Below are 20,512 nucleotides of genomic sequence, written 5' to 3' on the forward strand. Positions count from 1 at the left end.
TAGTATGAATAGCCACCAAAACCAAGTGACCTGATAAGTCAATTAGAAGTATATCTAATTGACCGAAATGTAATGGAATTCAAAATGGCCTAAAACGTAGTTTTCATTATTTACAGAGTTTTTAGAGGAAAATGTATGCATTTGAAAGCTATTTTACTTGCCATTGCGACCCGTTTAAGTTATTGACAGTTCTTACTAAGTTTTATTTGAGATGTTATAGTAGAAAAGGATGGAAAAGGTAAACTGGACGGAAATGAAAACAAGGAATTACTAGCCAGGGTTGGATGCCATTTTTGAGAGGATTCCAAGGAATACAGAAAAGGTGAATACAGTTATTTGGCGGTGGAACTGATTGAGCGGAGGACTTTAAGCAAGCTAGGTAGTAGGGGGATATAGGTATGCTGAGCAGTCGGGCTACCAATAAGAAACATATAATGCAAAGATTTCACTGTACAAAACACATTCGTCTTGACCGAGATCAAGGCATCCTGATCAAGGCGAATGATTCTTACACACTGAAATTGTTGCATTGTAATGCACTTGCAGCGGAAGACTCCTTTAATAGTTACTGTCGCGACATTTCTCGCAGTTTCTTGGAATTTTAGAAACATATAATTTTCTCTCGTCTTAATTTACGGAAATGTTAAATACCTTCTCTATAAATTAACCCATAGGTAATTTTTATGGGTTCATTCAGAATATACAGAGAGAAATGTATTTTAGCCCACGTGAAATTATGTTCTATTAAAAACCTTTGATGTATAGCGACGCATTAGGTTGAACATTTGACCTCTGACCTGCGAATCCTGGGTTCAGTTCTTGGAAAATGCCTATACACACCTTCTTAAAGCTGTTGAATCATCTTCATTTCCTTTTTATTCGCGATCCTTGTAAACAGTATGTTGATTTAATTTCATCAACTAAAATGAAATAAATTCATTAGAACTAAAATTCAAAAGTGGTGCGAGACATGGGAGCTAGAATCAAATTTGGATAAATGTTCAATAAACTTCTGGAGGAAAAGTTTTTCACCAGAAAACACACTATACAGGGTACCAACATAAAACACATGGAATCGGTAAAACACTTGGTTGTAACGATAACTAAGGAAATATCCTGAGGGAAACACATTTGTAAAATTCGCGGAGTAGCTAAGAAAATGTTAGGATTAATGAAAAGGATGCTTGGGAATTTTATTGAAAGAGTCAAGGAGCTTTGTAATTTTAAGTTAGTTAGACCCCACCTTGAGAATGCCGCAAAAATATGGAATCCTCATATAAGTAGGTTTAATTTTGGAACAATATCGAGTGCAATATAGAGCAGTTAGGTTTGTGATAAGTTGTGTCACGACACTATTGGAACAATGAGGATGGGAGCCACTATTTGACCGTGGGCGCAAATACAGGTTAAATTTACTGCGTAAATTTGGGGTAGGTTACTTATCTGAGGATGTTAAAGACATAATACAGGCGCGGGCTTACTATGGTAGATCAGATCACGTACAGTGAAATCAGGGAGATAGATAGTAGAACGGATATATTTAAAATTTCATTTTTTCCTCATACAATTATTGATCAAAATAGATGTGGCAGCAAGCGTAGCAGACAATTAGAATTGGTAGTGTATATTTAGGTGAATATCCTGCATTTCATTATTTTTATTTAATAGACCCATCTTTTTAACAGTTCTACAGAATGTTTTTAATATAAATATCCTGTTATTGAATATTGCTGCATGAAAGTAGTTCCTTCCGTGTAATTTAAATTTATCGAGTGCATGATCAAACTAATATTTGTTCAAAGGTAACGTTATTTGGTTTTGCATGTTGTTTTATTCTGTTTTACTGGTGGTGATCTAACACCCCCTGCCACGCGTCCCCGCAGCGGCCCGCGGGGTATTATGTAGATGTCAAACTGTACCAAGCTGTTTTTTCTGTTATTTAAAGTATGAATAAAGTTTCATCGCTTTCGCAATAACAAGCATGTGTTTGCCTACGATAATTTGAGACTTGAGCGCTTATATCTTTAAATTATCGACCGCCTTGCACGTTAATGGGAACGTTCGTTGGTTCCCACTGCCTTTACTGAAGCACGCTGACCTTTACTATCGATTTATGTATTCGTTAAAATTTGCGTTCGGATCATGGTGTTTCCCGCCAGGAGCTGGGGTTCAGAAAGGAGAAGAAAATGACTTCTACGGTGGGGGGGGGTTGGTTAATTTAAATTGTTGCGGTCTCTGTATTGGGTAAAATTACGTTGTGCTCAGGAGAAGGAAAACACTCGTCAAAGTGAAAAATCTTTGATTTTTGTTCCACCGTTGCCCCCAATACATTCTCTGAAAGAGTTTGTTATAAGTTTCGTGCTTCGAGAGAGTTTGTTATAAGGAGGGCTCTCACAAAGGATGTCTGCATGGTTTCCTCATGATTCCCTTCAAAAAGTTAATTACTCCCAGTAGCAGTGAAAGGGAAAGGTTTATTGAATAATTAAAAGATCGAATTCCTATTTGGCACAGATGGCTACCTGAACGCCTTCAAAGTGATCGAAAACGGTTTTGTAAGCAGAAAAATCAATTTAACATTCTGCAAAATTACTATGACGCGGAACACGGCTTCCCATTACAGATTGAGTGACGCTTTTGTGGGAAACTCGACTCAAACCAAATTATCTCACGAGGTCTGGCTAGGATTCATTCCAGAAATGCGATCATTGGAATGGCTTCCTTCTCTCTGCCCGACTGATTACGCGAATACTGGAAAAATAACTCTGAATTGTGTTCCACTGCAGCGTTAATTTAATGAGTGGACATCAGAAACTACGTGATGATGACGTGTATTATGGTTTAATTCATTAATTTCATGTAGAATTATTTAATGTAATGAAGGGTTATGGGTGTAGTTAGAGACAAATTTCCGCTGGAGCTATCAAATATTTTGAGGAGCAAATTTATGCTTTTCAATAGTCTATTAGCTCATACATTTTTATCGTCTCTTCATAATTCCATTTGTTTTCATGGGCAGTACAGTTCAGTCTTTAGGTTTTCCCTGTATTTAAGGTAATTCTTAAATATTTGGTTGGAGTTTTTCTCAGTTTATGATGTTCAAGCTGATTCAACGTTAGGCTTTTCAGGACTATCAGCTGCTCTTTAAGTTCTAATGTGATCAAATACATCCATTAATCCGCCCAATGGTTTATTATAAGAAATAAAATACCAATGGTAATGGATAAAGGAGAAAGGAAATTAAATAGGAGAGGAGAACCTTGGGTAGTTTCTGTCACGTAGTTCTCACGAAAGAAATCAGTCTTTACATTGGCAAGTGATACCCATATTTCTCTGATTTTATTTTCATGCTATAATTGGAAAACATGAGATTGTAGATGAGTTACAGGGATCAAAGGTTATCTCTTTTATAATTACTTCAAGAAATCATATAATTTTTTCATAAATATTTCCAATCCAGGATATAAGAAGCGGTGCATTGATGAATTTTAGCTTATCCAGCTGTCCAAATTTGAGCATTCTCGGTATTATCAATAGAAATGCAAAGAAATCAATGAAAAAACATATCAATACAATTTATCGGCTTATTTGCATCGCGTCATCGCTAATGCGTCTAAGTCACTAAATTATAGCTCAAAGCGATGTGAATTTTCAAATATGTACTTACACGTAGCGTAAAAAAATTTAACCAAAGTCATGCAATTATTAATATCGAATTGTTAGCATTTGGATGAGGTTTCATGGACTCTAATTTCTTTTAAAAAGAAGGTTGATGTTGACATCAATAACTGAGAAGTTATTTGTAATTTTTCAGAAATCGTTCCGGAGCAACAGAATGAAAAACTATACTTCATGTATTGGCCGATTAAAACTTTAAAAGAAAATTTTCCAAGTCAATGTGACCTCAGGAATTCCTGAAGGATTTGCTGCTAATTTTTTAAGTAATGAGGGAATTCAATGAAAACTTTGGCAGCTAATAGTGGAATCTAAATAGTTCAAATCTTAACCCATTCTGAGTGTCGTTAAATATGCTGGGTTTTTTTATTTTGCCCCGTACTGATAAGTTTTGGATTATTTCACGCTGATATTGTTATTCGGCTTGTTACCATGAATTTGTGTTTGAGAGAAAAAATTATGCTGTACGAGATCTGTCCGGAAATTATCCAGATATGTAATATTTTGGGAAAAATAGCCTACATAGAACAATCAGACCTTATTCCCCTTTGAAATATTCCGCTTGGGACCTCACATTTTTTTCACAGCGTCTCTTCGACTTTTCATAACAATCGGCAAATCGGAATGGTCATCTGCTGCCTCGTCGCATTCCTTTTTCTCTCGTCAGCGTCAAGAATTTCGTAATGCAGTTGCGGGAGAATTGCTTGGAGCCGCAAAAAATGACCCACGTTTTCTAAAAAAAGTCATAACTGGAGATGAATCATTGGTCTACGGCGATGACCCTGAAACAAAAGCCCAGTCTTCCAAACAGTCAGTTAACGAGATAGAATGCGATGAGGCAGCTGATGACCATTCCAAAAAATGACTCTGCCTATTGTTTTGTTAGCGGGAGAGAAGCTGGGGTAAGTGTATGAGGTTCCAAAGTGAGTACTTCGAGAGGGACTAAGGCCTTCTCATCGATCTAGAAAGGCTATTTTTTTCAAAAGATTGCATGGCTGGATCGTTTTCGGGCAGACCTCATATCTATTTATGTATTAGTCACGTTTACATTTTAACCCGGGCTGCAAATTTTAATGAAAAATATTATTTGTCAAAGTGAAGTTCACCTCAGCTTATATTATTTAATTCCAAGAAACTGCGGGAGATGGCGTAATAGTAACTTTTAACGAAGTCACCGGCTAGTAGGCATTTCAATGCAACAATTTCAGGGTGTAAAAATTATTCGCCGGTCAAGGCGAATGGTTCTTAAACTCTGAAATTGTTGCATTGAAATAGTATTGAAGATAGTCTTGCGGTTGAATGTACATTTTTACTGTCCTTGAAATATTGCTCAAAAATTTCTAGAACTCTAAATGTCTCAATTTCGATCTAGGATATTTTCTCCTGCAGTTACTCATGTTCCTTAACCGTTTCATGCCTCCCTAAATCCTTATTTTTTGTACTCTACTCTCCATTTTTACTCAAAATTCTACCGCCATTCTCACCCACCACACTTATCCATAAACCTATACCTCAGATAATATCCTCTCTCAAACTTTTCTGCCTTCTTCGAAGTTATTCCGTGAACTTCCTCTCTTCGCTTGCCAACACTAGTATTGCTTCGTTTGTCTTCCTTCCTCTTTCCAACTTATTTTATTTATATTTCCCCATACATCTCAAAAGGCCAATCCACGCTCATCTTTCCTCCTCAAAGGTCAAGCTTCGGAAACATACAACTCGCTCCAAGTCAAACTATCTTCACCAATCTTTTCCTTTCGTCTAAAGAAAACCTCTCATCAATTTCCTCCTCTTATCAAATGCTTCTTAAGGTAATGACTCGACTCTTCTATTTCCGTTGTTAGTTTGTCAATATTCTTTCCAAATGCTGCTTTTATACTGAAAGTGCTCCACCGGCACTCACACAAGTTCCGATCATATTATACCCTCTTTATCTCGTTTTTGGCTCAGCCTCCCCATTTCTTGAAAATTTCATTAGTTAAGTTTATATGATTTATCTTCATCCCATGCCTCTTGCACATTCTATAAAGAGCTCAATTTTAATCACTTGGATGACTTAAGACAATGAAAAGCTAATGCTTCGTCATCCGCAAAACTTACTCAACTTATCAGCTCCACGCTTGCTTTCATTTCCACCCTCAAGCCTTCCCATGCCTCACCATTTCCTCCGAATATCATTTAAAAGCTTAAGTGATAACGTGGAGCCTGTCTTACACCTCTGACTACCAATGCCCATCCCAATTCTCCCTTCTGCTTTCCATAATCCACTTTATTCATAGGGAAGACGAGTTTTTAATAAGTCGTCGTCTCTTCCCCCAGTCAACTCGCATATTCTTCAATGCTTTCATTAACTCTGCTTCGTCGCGCGCCATCCCAAAATTTATGAAACAAACAAAAGACTCCCCGGCTATATTTTTTAACTCTCTTTCGATTAATTTTCTCATTAAAAATATGGCGTCGCGCGTTCTACAGGCCTTTTAAACAAACCTTATCTTATCTTAGGTAATTACTTTCCTTTCTACTATCTTTTGATGACGAATGCGTACCACCTTACCAAGTAAAAAAAATATTTATGTCATCTTACTTCCCCTGCTTTGCTCTTTTAACAATGAAACCTATTATTGACCTAACGAAATATTTTAGAAAAACACTTTTATCAAATATGCTACCAAAGTTACTTCACTAAATTTAAACACTAAACGAAGTCCCTTGACATTTTTTGTCATTCTTGAAGAATTAATTCTCCTGGGATATTATTCATTCCAAGCTCACATCCTATATTTCTTTTTCCATCCCGTTATGTAGTACCGATTCGTAAGCCCAGCTCTATACCCTCACTCAAGTCACTATCCCTATCAATATCTAAGAGTTATTGCCTTATGGTCGTGAAATGTTGAGTTCAGGGAAGTTTTTATAAAAGCTTTAACAATGAATTTATAATATAACTATGCGCGCTAATAATTAGGATCGTGCGATGAGAAGTGCAAATACACACTAATACAATATTTGTATCAGTGATAGTATATGTATTTGCATGCGTGTAGAATGAAAGGATTTCTGTATGAATGTATATGCCATTCTGGGTATAGTTTTGCATGGATGTGTTGCTTTTGCATGTGGTTTTGCTCCTTTTTCGGGTGGCGACCTAGCACCCCCCTCCACACGCCCTCCGGCGTCTTGCGGGGCATTATGTAGATGTACACCAGGGACTGCTGAAGGTAGTCATAGACTAGTTTTGGGTCAGAGTGTCTGCGTTCAGCATGAGATTTGCTAACAGAGACTTAGTAGAGAAAATATGAATGTCAAATATGAAATTTAGACTTTCGAAGTAACAGGGAAAGTAGTTGAAAAAATTAGATCCGTTGAGAGGTACCAGATGAAGAAAGTAGTGGAAAAGCCAAAATTAATATTCAACGACTCCATAACCGGAGAAGCCAAGCCCGAGGCATATTTCGAAAACCAAGGGCCGTTTGGCCATTAAAAATATGAGTTATAACATTTTTTTACCAACAGTTTTAGTTTCCTGCAAGCCTACTTCACTTTAATACATGAACCAGTTGTAAGCACATTTTTCAATGCTGCATAAGCTTCTATGAACACTCAGCATAGAAGTGCGCCACCTGGGAATTGAACCAGTTGAGAACGGAGGTCTCGACTTCCTCTTCGTCTTCAAACCGTCGTTCACTAAATTACTGTTTCAATTACAAGGTGCAAGATCGGGACTGGGAATAGAAGTACAAAAATCCTCGTGTACTCAACATTCCATGCTCGTTGTGTTGATCGGTGCGCATTTTCGGTATCCACCTTACTGGTATTGGTGGTATCCGAGCTCTTCCGCAGCAATCGTGTAAATAGTGGTGCGCCCAACAAAAGGAAATTTATCAGCCAGAGCACTAATCGTCAATCGTCAATTAGATCGCAGTTCTTAGTCCACTTGCTGAAGGATTCAATCCGTTTGGATACTGGACCTGCCATATCCGCACTTCATATTGTACATTTGTGCATACATTTTTGCAGTTTCAACACTATTTTCAGATCGCTCCTTCACTTCAGTCGGCCGCTTACGGTAGGTTCATAAATTAGACACAACTCCAGATGAATTTGGGCAGTTGATCATCCTTTATCACACAAACACAGCACGCATTTTACAACTGGTTGGAGCAACGATTTTGGCGGACAATGTTATCTGCATTCACCGACGGGTGAGCGACTTCTGATTCTAAGCAACGACTTCAGTGGCTTCAGCGGAAACAATCAGTAGATATCGCTGCATTCCTACTACTTTGTTTTGACCCGACATTATTTAAATACAAGGAAACGACTGTTACTTTTCGACTATTCCTCTTAATCACAAAAAAAATGAAAAAAGCTATTATCAGGCCAGGTAGGATTTATATACTATATGTAAGTGAGGAGGAGAATAATGGAGAAGGTGTAATGGACCGAGAAGAAAACAAATGAGAAAGTACTTGGCATGGTGGGCGAAGAGAGGGGTTTGTTGGGAGGAATCCTGTGAAGGCAGGAAAAATGTATGAAAGGCATATTGACCGGCAGTGGGATGTTGAAGACTGTAATAGAGGGGAGAATGTTAGGCAAACGAGGAAAGGGAAGGAACAGGATAGGGATGTTGGACGGGATGAAGGGAGAAAGAAAGTACTCAAAGATGAAGAGGGACCTGATGTAGAGTAGGTTGCTGGATTATGTTTTGTTTTGTTAGGCGTCACAAAATATTTATTTGGTAGCCGTGTCCATCCAAAAACCTACCTTAACCGGTAGATTACCTTATAATAAAAATAATGTAAGTAAGGAAGTGGAAACGCGTGAACGGGAAATATTGTAGTAGCTGTTAGGATAAGGATTGTAAATGATGCAATGCATTTGGTGACGGGGTGAAATGCTACTTTATGTGAGGCTAAGGGATCGAAACATGATTGGATACAAATTTAAAAGGGAAGTGAACAATTAATGAACTTTGGTGAACAATTAATGAAGCATGCAGAACAATTGGATGAATATGTTAAAGGAGACAGTACGAGATCGAAATTCTATGCCGCAGCTAAGTACTTCTGCTTGCTTAAGCTCCCTGGAATCTACAAGTATAATTTAGCTCTGAAGAGTATCTGAAATCCGTAATAGCAAGCTTTAAAAAAATAAAACAAACAAAAAACGTATTCTGTGTCATAAGCTTAAATGTGAAAACATCGATTGGCTACAAAAGAGCACATAATAATACCTCTTCTTAAAGAGAAGAGACCATTTTCATTATGTGAACATTTTCGGATCATAAGTCTGACGAAATATGAATAGAAGATCTTGGAAATAATCTGTTACAAAAAAATAGAAAGCTGATCATAATTATTTAAATGAGAAAAACAGTTTTTATGTAAAGAATACTGGAACCAAAGTTTAATTGTGTTGACTCTAATGCTACTTTTAGCACGGGAAAGGAGTAAGCTCTGGTACAGGGTCGCACCCAAAAGTGGTAGGACTGATTTTTTTACAAGAATTTTATTGACGATATACTTACATCGACTTAATAATCTTCAAAGTATGCTTCGAAACGGTTTATCAGTTGGAAGAATTATCTCACGGCAATTTTCCTGCAAGAAAAAAATAGATTTTTGAAAACATAAAACAAACCTGAATTATGGTCATTTTAATTAATTTTACAATTATAAATTAGAATAAGATTTTTGAGTACATAAAATTCAGAGATTTCAAGGGAAATGATTTCAATCATGGAACTCTCAGAGCATTTAACACAGGAATGAATAATGAAAACTTCGTTGCAATTTTCCACAGTTAAAACTGTGAAAAATTTTAACTGTGGAAAATTGCAACGAAGTTTTCATTATGTCTCGATTCCACAATATCACGCCTGACTCTTCACTTTTCACAGGAATGAATTTTTGGTACCTTGGTATTTATTTCTCGTATTATACCTGTAAGTCTCATCGTGTTCTTGGAATTGGAGTACGCGATCAACGATATCGACTAAAACATAATTCTGAGCATTTGAGTGCCCTGTAATGAGAAAATTATTAATCAAAACCCAATGAAAGACCAGCGCCCCAGTTTCTCAAAATTGTATGAAAACTAATAATTCCCTTAAAAGACTAGTAAAATAATGTAAAACTTACTTAATAAGATCTTGCAAAATCTAGTTAAGGAAAAGATACATTAAAGGCTCTCTATGAGCTACCTATAAGGGCTTGTAATTTTATTTTAAAGTATATATGACAGCCTGAAACAAGGCGACTGTAATTAAATCAGTCTTAATAATGAAGAAGCATGAATTAGTAGATAGTAAGGCAGGGATGAGTACACTCATCCGTAATCCACATCATCTACGTAGATTGGACAATGAATGAAAGAAAAGAAATTATTACGAGAGTGCGAATACGCAATCATTGCAATTATATGTAATTGACATTTGGCCATGAAATAGTGTTATCGGAAGGAGCATAAATGAAAACAATACGAGCTCAAATCATTAATTGGTGGGTTTACGTAATTTTAAGTGCAGCAGCTTATTGGACAACGTTGTTAGAGTGTACAAAGCAAACCAGAAGTAAACCCAGGAAAATATTTGTGTTGCAAAAGTCGGAGATACGAAAGCGAACAAACAACTATAATAGTATGAAGGGACTAGACGAAATGGGAAAATCCCTTGTCCCAATGACTTGGAATGCCATTCCTCACAATCTATGTACCCTTTATGCGTAATTCTTTTTGGGGAAAGCCTAGTCAAAAGAGACTCATATTAAATAATTTCCGGGAACTTGGGTCCTTTCAGCAATTTCTAACTTCCCAATCCATCCTTGCATACTCCTTTCGTACATTGTTCAAAATGTGGCCTCAAATTCCTGACATATTGGTTCGTTTCGAGTCTCTACGACCACATTCATCATTCATGATTTTCTTGGTCCGTCCCTTTCTCACAAATCATTTCCTCTTCTCTCGTATTTGTCCATTTCGTCATATGACTCTCAACCACTCTCTCAAGGTGAATAAATCATTTCAGCAATTTTTTTCATGCTTTGCTATTACCAATTTATCCAATTCACATTCTTTCAGCGTATACATTCCTGCATTTAGTTTTTTTTGTAAAGTAAACACATTTCCTTTCATCAGATAATTTAGTTCTGGCATTAAAGTTGTGCAAAGCAACCACTCAAGCATTAGATTCAATGGAAAAGTTTTCGAACTCGCCATTTGTTTTTGCACTCGCTTAAGTTTGTGTTTACGAATAAATTAGTTAATCATATATTCTACTTGGAGGCGGCCTCTTTTTTTCTTTTATCCTCTGCTTCCGCGCCGCTTTGAAATTCGACCCCATGCTTCCTCATCGACGCCCTTTCTCTGGCTTGCATTCTCTCCGGCGGGCGCCCCCCTGGGGCTCTTCGCCTCCCCCGACCCCATGCGAGCCCCTCGAGCGAGGCCCAGTCCCTCCCCGCCTCCCTCCGTTCCCCTCGCAACGCTCCCGACCGTCCGTCCCGCCTCCTGTGGGGGCTCCACAACACGAGGAGGCAGACAGGAGTCCACCTCACCTTTCATCTGCCCTTCTTCGTCCAGGTGTGGGAAAAATTCCATTTCGTACCACCCATCCATCTCTTCGATGAAGTCTCCTCCTCGAAACCCTTTTCCAAGGCATTTCGATGGTGCACAACCGTGTACTGAAATCGGTACGGAAATTGGGATGTTTAAAATAGGTCCTCGGCGACACTAAGGGCTGAATGATCACCTTTCAGAGTCGGTCTCAAATATCCTTGCTGAATGTGAAAATAATGCATTCCCTCGTATATCCTTTCGAATCGTTCCGCAATGAGAGACCAGAGTGGGATCGATTTCAGCGTGGTGCTTTTTGGGAAGTACGAGGGTCATCCGGAAAGTAGTACCCGTTCGTGAAATAAAGACACAAAAGTAAATATTAACAAACATAAAAAATTTTATTTGAAAGAGGATACTTTAAACTACTTCTCAACATAATCTCCAAGCAAATTAAGGCATTTGTCATAACGTGTGACAAGTTTCTGTATTCCTGCTGCATAGTCCTTCGCCGCCAGCTCATTGAGATACGCGAGGGACCCATCTTGCACAAATTTTTGCATAATGCAGATGGTGTTTAACAATTTCATGAACAATTGTTCGAGAAACATTGGGAAAATGCTCACAGATGTCATCAATTGTGACGCGCCGATCGTTCCTCACGAATTCGTCAACTGAGCTCACCAGTTGGTCTGTAATGACAGACGGTCTCCCCGAACGCTCATCGTCATGTGTGTTCCCCCTCCCCATGTTGAAGTTGCGACACCACCGCCGAACAGACGACTCGTCCATTACATTGTCTCCATACACCTCCTTTAATTGGCGATGAATATCACATGGGCGAACGTTTCTTGCATTGAGGAATTTAATCACTGCCCTCACTTCACAACTGGCGGCGTTCTCAATTTTTTTAAACATTGTAAACAATCACAGAAACAACACAGGCAATGCTAGCGTCACGCAACTTGGCTCAGAGAAGGCAGACAAGCCACTGAAGCTATCTGACCTCGTCCAGCGGCTACTCGCGTCGTCAGCACTTCATGCGGCACGAACGGGTACTACTTTCCGGATGACCCTCGTAGAAAGCACCACTGAAAGTGTTTTTTTGGGGGTAAAATATAAAACTCGTCGTTGGTGATGGTGGATGGCAATGTTTTGGTATTCAGTGCGATTTCAAATTGGTTTGTTAACTTGTGACGTCAATTTACTTTCCGAAAGAAAGGACGTAGTAAACCTATTGTTTAGAGTCCATTTTAGTGATCATGTTTTCGATAGCAATATGGTAAAGGTGGGAAATTCCGAAAATTATCCGTACTATATTATTCGCCGTACAATGGGTTTTCTACAAACTAAATCGAGCATGAAGCACCCTGAGAATCTCTCCTACATACTTGAATATCGTATGAATTGGTTAAGAAGGATTCAAATTTAGTCATTCCCAACTTTGGCAGCAAGTCTTTCGTACTGCTTACAGTAATGACTTAGGACTCCGTGATGAGTGTTTTGCAAAGGGGTCTTAATAAATCACATTGTATCCGGTTCCCATTTATGAAATTCATTTTGAAGGATGGAAAATCTTTGCAGTTTTTAATCCTAAAATAAATTATAAATACGAAAACCAAAACGTCATTTGCGTTCCTTCTGGGCCTTTACACTCACTGCACCCCCTCACACCCCTGTAATTCCCTGCCCTTTCCTTCAACAACCCTCTCACTTCCTAAATGCATTCCCACCCAGCCCCCAACTCCAGCCCTCCATAACTTTTTAACATCCATCCTCCACCTTCCCCTTGCCTCTCTCATCCCTGTTTGTTTGTCGAGGAGGCATTAAGGGGCGCCGGACACCTCGCCTGAAACGGCGCTGGCAGGTTTATCTGGAACCATTCTTTTGTGCTCGAAGTTACTCGTTCAAAACATCAATTTCATGCCAGGTTGAACAAACTTGGCCTCTCGCTTCTAGTTCTCTTAGTTTCCCCTCATCGTGCTCATATTTTTGAGATGAAAATGTTGTTACTACTATTTTGTAAATTTGATGAGTACAAAAGTCTACGAAGAGAATGAAGGGGATGAAGTTTAGAAATCCTGTAGCTCAATGTTTATTTTCTCTTTATTCTCTCATTTTAAGCAGAGAAAATTACATTTTTCCGTTCTTTGACACTGATACATTGATTCAGAACATTCACGTAATTATATCAGTATTTATTCTGACCAAGATGTGAAGAAAATGTCTAAATACGCCGAGTAATAATCGAAGTGATTACGTTTGAAATACCTTTACATCTATCTGATGATGTACAGGTACACCTGTATTATTTACCAGTACAAGTTAATTATGATTTCTTAATGAATTATAAACTCTATTTTGATTTTTATGTTTAGATATTATGCAAAAGAATAAATGTGCATTTTAGTAATTCTTTGATGCTGCACTGATACGGCACGTATAAGCTGCTTAGGGTAACCAATCAGCTGGTAGTTTGAGATTTGAATATCAATTTCTCGAAAAACACCAAACGGGAAGTTAATACAGGTGTACCTGTACATCATCAGATAGATGTAAAGGTATTTCAAACGTAATCACTTCGATTATTTCTCGGCGTATTTAGACATTTTCTTCGTTCAAAGATAAATTAAGCTTTTAATCAATGGTATATTAAATCCTATCTGACAAAGTTTTGTACTTCATTATCGTGTGCTCCTTTTATCTGAAGATATTAGAGCAAATATACTTTAAATATAAAATAAAGTTATTTCTTTGATGAGAGTGTGCTTAAAAAGATAAGCATGAGGAAGTACCCCTCGGAAATGCTCCGAACCTAGGGCTCTGGCTCCCACTTCTACCGTGGGACACTTGGAACTTTCCTCGAGGCCTTTTCTTAACGAAGGCTCTCAAATCTCTGGCCCCCGGAGGACTTTCATTAGCCCTGAAAATCCAAGCCTCCCCTCTCCCGTTATATTCCTCCATCAACGATCCTGCTCGACAAATCCCTGCAGGAGGCCTCGAAGAAACTCGGCCATTATTTAGTCCTGCAACACCTTTCCGTCCTCTTCTCAAACGCACGGCGCCTTCCTCACAAAAATGTATAAATAGAAGGGGTTTTGATATAATAATTTAGGCTGTTGACGGAAAAGATGACCGTCCACATCTTTGAACCTTTCCGACTAAAATAACTGAGAGAAGGATTCCTATCAAATCACTCTTCTACTATTATTATTTACCGAAAAACGTCAAAATCGGAGAAATGAAAATCTATCTCATTTTGAGCTGCGTTTTTTATATGGCTTCAGCGATTATATTTCTTTGTAATACAATAAAATGTATTGAAAACACGATCTGCCTCTATCCGTTGCTTCGTTTACTTTCATTTCAAATTTAAAACTCGCATTTTGTAAATTGATCCATCACCCGAGGCCAGTGAGGAGTCGTCGTAGTCGAGCGGATACTGATAGGAGAGATCAAGATTTGATTCCGGGTGACTTGAGGCATTCTTATATTCACCCAACTGAGTGAATTTCCGGGGATGATATCTAGGAAATAGGAAGGTGGCCCAGGGAAAGGGCTCGATGACCCCCTCCCAACCTGAATGTGAATTTCATGCGCCGTAAAGCCAATCAGGTGATCCTCAAATGTCAACTTTTGGTTATATTACCGTATTAAATGGCAACTCTGATATTATTGGACTCCCTTAAATTATGTTTATAGCAAAGAAGATCCTGAAAACGTTTTCCAGTGGACTCTGACAAAATTTTAATACCATAAATTAGACACTATTCGTTTATTATTTGTATTTAAAGTCCCACAAGGGCAGATTAAAATGTCTGAAATGCCCTCTGAGAGAAACATAAAGAACACATGTAACAGTTTATAATGCATGAAAATGTATGGCCCACTGAATGAACGACAAATAAAGAGGTATTTTTAACTCTATTGAAATTAAAGAACTCTCTGAAATTGTGAATTGCCACATCCATGCAATTTTCTTTAAGCTCCTCCGCCATTATATTTGGTCGTTGCGAATGTAACAATCCACGGCACATAAAACCGATATACAGCATTAAAAATATATGAAGTATTGTTAGTGAAAAAGCATTGAAGCTTTCGAGCCGCAAACGTGAACTGTTTCTCGTATAAAGGGTGTTACATGAGGTCCTTCAAAATAAGACGCTAAGGTTGGTTCGATCATTTATCGATTGTTCCAAATTTAGCCTCCGTCCCATGACCTAACTACCCTACCCTAAAAATGGCAGTCATTCTCACGGACAAGGTCAGAAATACTCTCCCTCATGTTTCACAAGCCAAGTTCCAATGCAAAGGCCGCCTCCATAAGCAAGCCAGAGGATAATGACTCCAGAAGTTTGATAAGCAAAACATTATGTCTTGTTGCGCCAGTTGACACGAAGAATAATGTGCGCATGTGCAAAGTGGCGAATAAGAAAAGAATGATAACGAGACTCGACGGCCATCCGAAATAAAGGCCGGAGAATCTGTCAAGATAGAATTTTCAACGAGTTCTCGGCACGTCAGGGGTCGGCATGAGGGGTAATTTTGGGAGGAGTGTGCATTGGAGGAGACATGGAGGGAAAGACAGGAAGGGTGGGTGGGTGGAGGAGAGTAGTATTTCCTTCGTGGGAATGGGGAGGGGGTGGGTGGGGGTTAAAATCAGGGCCGCGGACTTGCTGTGGAGAGTTGAAAGTGTCGTGGGGAGGATCAGTAATCTGTTTCCATGGATACCGCGACAGATGTCTTCGCTGAGGAATCGAGTAAACTTTATGCGGTGAGGGAGAGGTGGAGGAGAAAGGAAAAAATGGCAGGCGAAAGAGAAAATAGGAGTACCCCTATGTTATAGCGAAGCAGTTTTAGGGAAGGATATACATACATATATATATATATATATATATTTATATATATATATATAAATATATAAATATATATGTATATAGCGTCTGACGTAACATTAACTGACTTCCGATTTTTCGCATTATACGATATATGTATATATATATATATATATATATATATATATATATATATATATATATATATATACACACACACACGTCGAAATGATATATATATATACATATATATACATATATACATATATATACATATATATATCAAGAAATAACGTGTGTGTGATCTTTTTATGTGTTTCTATATTGTTTGTTGCTGTCCAATTTATTATTCAACACTTCTGTGTTACGTCGACGAAATCATCTACATACTATATTAATTCGTAATTCTGCTCCGTCTTCATCCGAAGATATAGAAGTAATCTTAGAATAATAATAGATTACTTCTATATCTTCCGTTGAAGGCGGAGCAGAATTCCGTCGAAATGATCAGGAAATAACGTGTGAGTATATATATATATATATATATATATATATATATATATATATATATATATACATTTATATATATATCGTATAATGCGAAAAATGGGAAGTCAGTTAATGTTACGTCAGACGCTGGCCAATCCATTATTCGGCGCCGCGACGTGCCTCTTGCCAGTTTGAATGGGTTTATCGCCAAACTTCTAATTCCTCTTTCAAAACATTTTCAAGGCCCTTTGACCGCAAATCATTTTAATTGTTTTACGTAATCGCTCAGACTTGGAAGTTGGGCGTCGTCTGGGAAGGCAGGGCGAAAAAAGTTTCTGCGGACACGAAAAATGCGTGCACAATAATTTTAAATGTTATTTTCATGAGGCCGACCAGGGTAATTTTATTTCTTTAGCCTCTGCTTTCGTGTCATTTGGCGACAAATCTATCTAAATGGATTGTCATTAATCTTCTATAGTCGAGAGGTTTTTTTTTAGTTCCTTTAACGTTAGACTTTCTTCCGAATCTTCAATGAACCTGAGGAGGCTTAGGATATGCAGGAAATTTAAACTGTAAACTACTCAAACGGGAGGGAGAGAAAATATTTTAAATTAAGTTCTGAAATTTCCTTGAGACTTTAATGCTGCACAGTGATTTTTAAACTAGTAAGAAGTGTTTTACTTTAACCAAGCCCTACTGACTGGAGTTACGTTTATTTATAGTCTAAAGGTCTTAATGTTTCGGATCATAATAAGAAGAATTGATAGTGTGCTGATAATTTTCATTGCTTGAAAATCTGTGGTAAATTTTAATATTTTATTTATGCTTGTATTCTAAAATTTTGGGATTTATGTCACTCGTCGATAATGCCTTCTAGTTCCACTCTTGGCAAACCAATTAGATTCTAATTTAATTCTCGTGGACGGACCCCCGTTACTCCGGTCGGGGCTCCACTGTGTTGCCTTTCCAGCCGCCTAGGCTTCTAAGGCAGGGCGTCGTCTTCTGCGTTGTCACGGCGTTCTGGCGATCCCTGCTACTGAAGCCTGGGCCTCTTCTTCGCTGGGAGGGCATCTTGGCGATCCATGCTCGCAATGGGGCGCTTATAGCGGTCCCACGTTGAAACCTGGATCTCTCCGAGGCGTCGGATGGTGGCGACGTCTGAATCCGCAGCCCTCTCGAAGAATCTTCGAGACAGCTCCGGAAGAAGGACGTTCAGAGGTTCCATGTTCCCGTCCTGGTGCATCTCTTCCACGCGGGCGTAGCGCCCGCATCCCAAGATGCACCGTAGCGCAGAGTTCTGCACCACTTGGATGAGAGCGAGGGTAGACTTCGGCACTCCTGACCATACCGGCGCTGCGTACGTGATGACAGGCAACACGCACGCTCGGTACAGTCGACGCTTCGTTTCCGAGCTCAGGACCCCCGGACGAATAATCGGCCGAAGCCGGTTAAGCGCCGCGAAGGCCTTCCCTCGGACACGTCGCGCTTGGGCGTTCCAAAGGAGTTTCCGGTCCATCAGCACTCCGAGGTAGAGAACCTCGGATTCCCACGGAAGGGTGACTCCATTCACCGACAGCTCCTCTTCTGTCGGCGCTCCTCTGCCGGTATGGAAGACGATTGCCTTCGTTTTCCCGGCATTGACTGCAAACCGCCAGCGACGATACCACGAAAGTAGCTCGTCGACGACGATCTGCAGCCTCTCCACGGCGAAAGATATTCGCCGGGAGCTGCACAGGAGCGCCGCGTCGTCCGCGTATAGTGACAGGACCTCGTGCCTCCCATGACTCCTGGGAATGTCATGGGAGAAGATGTTGAATAATACTGGCCCGAGAACCGAACCCTGGGGGACACCAGCGGAGATCCGGTGCACCCCAGAGAACGAGTCAGACCAGGAAACGACGAAGGTCCTGTCTCTTAGGTAGGAGCGGATCACCTCGATGATCCACGTCGGGAAGTGGAGTCTCCGCATCTTCAACAGCAGTGCCTGGTGCCAGACGCGGTCAAACGCCTTGCTGACGTCGAAAAATGCGCCTGCCACCGACATCTTCCTGTTGAAGGCGTCCGTGATGAAGTCCGTGGTTCTCACCAGCTGATGGACCGTGGAATGCCGCTCGCGGAAGCCGAACTGCTCATCCGGGAGGATGTCAGCCTCTCGGACGAAACCTACTATCGGCTCCAGCAGAAGTCTCTCGTACATCTTCCCGAATCCGTCGAGTAGAGAAATGGGCCGGAAGTCTCCGGGTCCCACCTCCGTCCTCGACGTCTTCGGGAGACATATGATCCTCGCTCTCTTCCAAGTGGTCGGGAAATAGGAAATCCTGACGCAGCCGTTGTAGATGCTGGTCAGGTACGCCACCGCTGCATTCGGAAGTTCCCGGATGACGATATTGGGTATATCGTCATTTCCCGGGGCTTTCCTCTTGCGTAAGCAGCGTATCGTGCCCAGAACGTCCTCCTTCCGGAACTGGGGAGCAGCCTTAGCATCTTCAGGGGCAGCATTCACCGCTTTCTCCGACACCGCGATCTCCTCCTCGATGGCCGCCGAATCCGCGTTCCCGGGGTTAGGACTGAAGGTGCCCTCGAGATAGGTCGCAAGCATTTCTGCCTTCGCCCCGGGAGATGTCGCCACCTCATCACCGCAGAATACGATGGGGTCCAGTCGCTGGCTTCCTCGCAGCTTCCTGCAGATCTTCCAGATCTCTTCCATGTCCTCCGCGCCATCCTCCCGCAAGAGATCTTCCCGTAGGTGCGCCTCCCAGTTGTCCGAGCGGACTTCCTGGAGGGCGCAGCGGACTTCCCGGTCAAGCGCGTGTAGCTGCTGCCGAAGGTCGTCGGTCCTGTACCGCTGCCAGCGCCTGCGGATGTTATTCCGGCGCGTGATGAGTCCGCGAACCGGGGGAGGAAGCGGCACACGCAAGTAGTACGAGCGCCTCTCCCTTCTAGGAATCGCAGCCTCAATGGCAGCGGTGATGGTAGCAGTGAGATGACCGACCATTTGGTCTGCCATCTCCTCCGATGTTGGTGGAGTCAGTTCCCTCGGCAGCTTACCAGCGATGAGCCCTCAGAAGGTCTTCCAAATTAGATTAAATTTAAAAAAGATAAATAGGGAATAAAATAGCAAAGGACATGCTAGCATGGATATCGCCGTGGGGCATCTTGCACGCATGCAGAGTGAGAAAGCAGTAGTGATGATCTCGCGATTGAAAATATTTGAGATTCATTGCCTATGATTCAGAGTTGGGCTTAGTGTTCTATTATTTCGTACACTTGTCTACCCTTTAGAATGGAGGTTGACAGCCTGTATAGACTGATACCATCTATCAAGCATCAAGGAATTAATATTAGAATGGACGAAGAATAACTTGTATACTCCTTGTTTGTCTCCTACGAAGGGCCCCGAAGTTCCTAGTCATTTATCATTTTCATTCCTTCTTTTCACCTCAGAGTGCATAAATATGCCTCTAAGAAAAGATAACTTCAAAACTTATTTCCCATTGGGCTCGTTCGGAAATCACCCTTTGCTCTCAGCATTCGTGCTCCTAAACGTACTGTGGTTTTGTGTACATTTGTTTAATTTACTTGCTGGTGCAATTCGGAATAAATACCATTTACTATTTATCGATATGGCAAATGAATTATTTCCCAATGCAGCGTACTTAGGCTTGATTCATGCATGTGGAAATATATTTTTTTGTTTTTTCTCCCTCCCTGACTGCATTGCGAATATCACTGAGGTGTGCCTTAAGCTTTACGAAAGATGAACCTCGCACTCCCCTGCCCTTTATATTATGGAGGTTGCATCGAGATGTCTCTGTAAACGTCATTTGATAAAGGTTTCTGAAGTTGTCGTTTAAAGTGTGGTCTATCAAATGACGATGATAAAATTTGATCTGCTCGCATTAGTTTTCATAAATATTGACGTCAAAAATCCAACATTTTATTAATGCACTCATTACAGTGAGGGACCACCA

General features: G+C 40.2%; 1 protein-coding gene across 1 annotated transcript in view; it reads left to right on the forward strand.

Annotated features, from left to right (window-relative positions):
• Positions 1-20,512, forward strand: part of DNaseII (deoxyribonuclease II) — a 64,826-nt gene that overhangs the window by 25,136 nt on the left and 19,178 nt on the right. The window lies entirely within an intron of this gene.

Source organism: Hetaerina americana, unplaced genomic scaffold, assembly GCF_022747635.1.
Source record: "Hetaerina americana unplaced genomic scaffold, ioHetAmer1.1.p SCAF_1, whole genome shotgun sequence".
In the NCBI taxonomy this organism is placed as follows: Eukaryota; Metazoa; Arthropoda; class Insecta; order Odonata; family Calopterygidae; genus Hetaerina; species Hetaerina americana.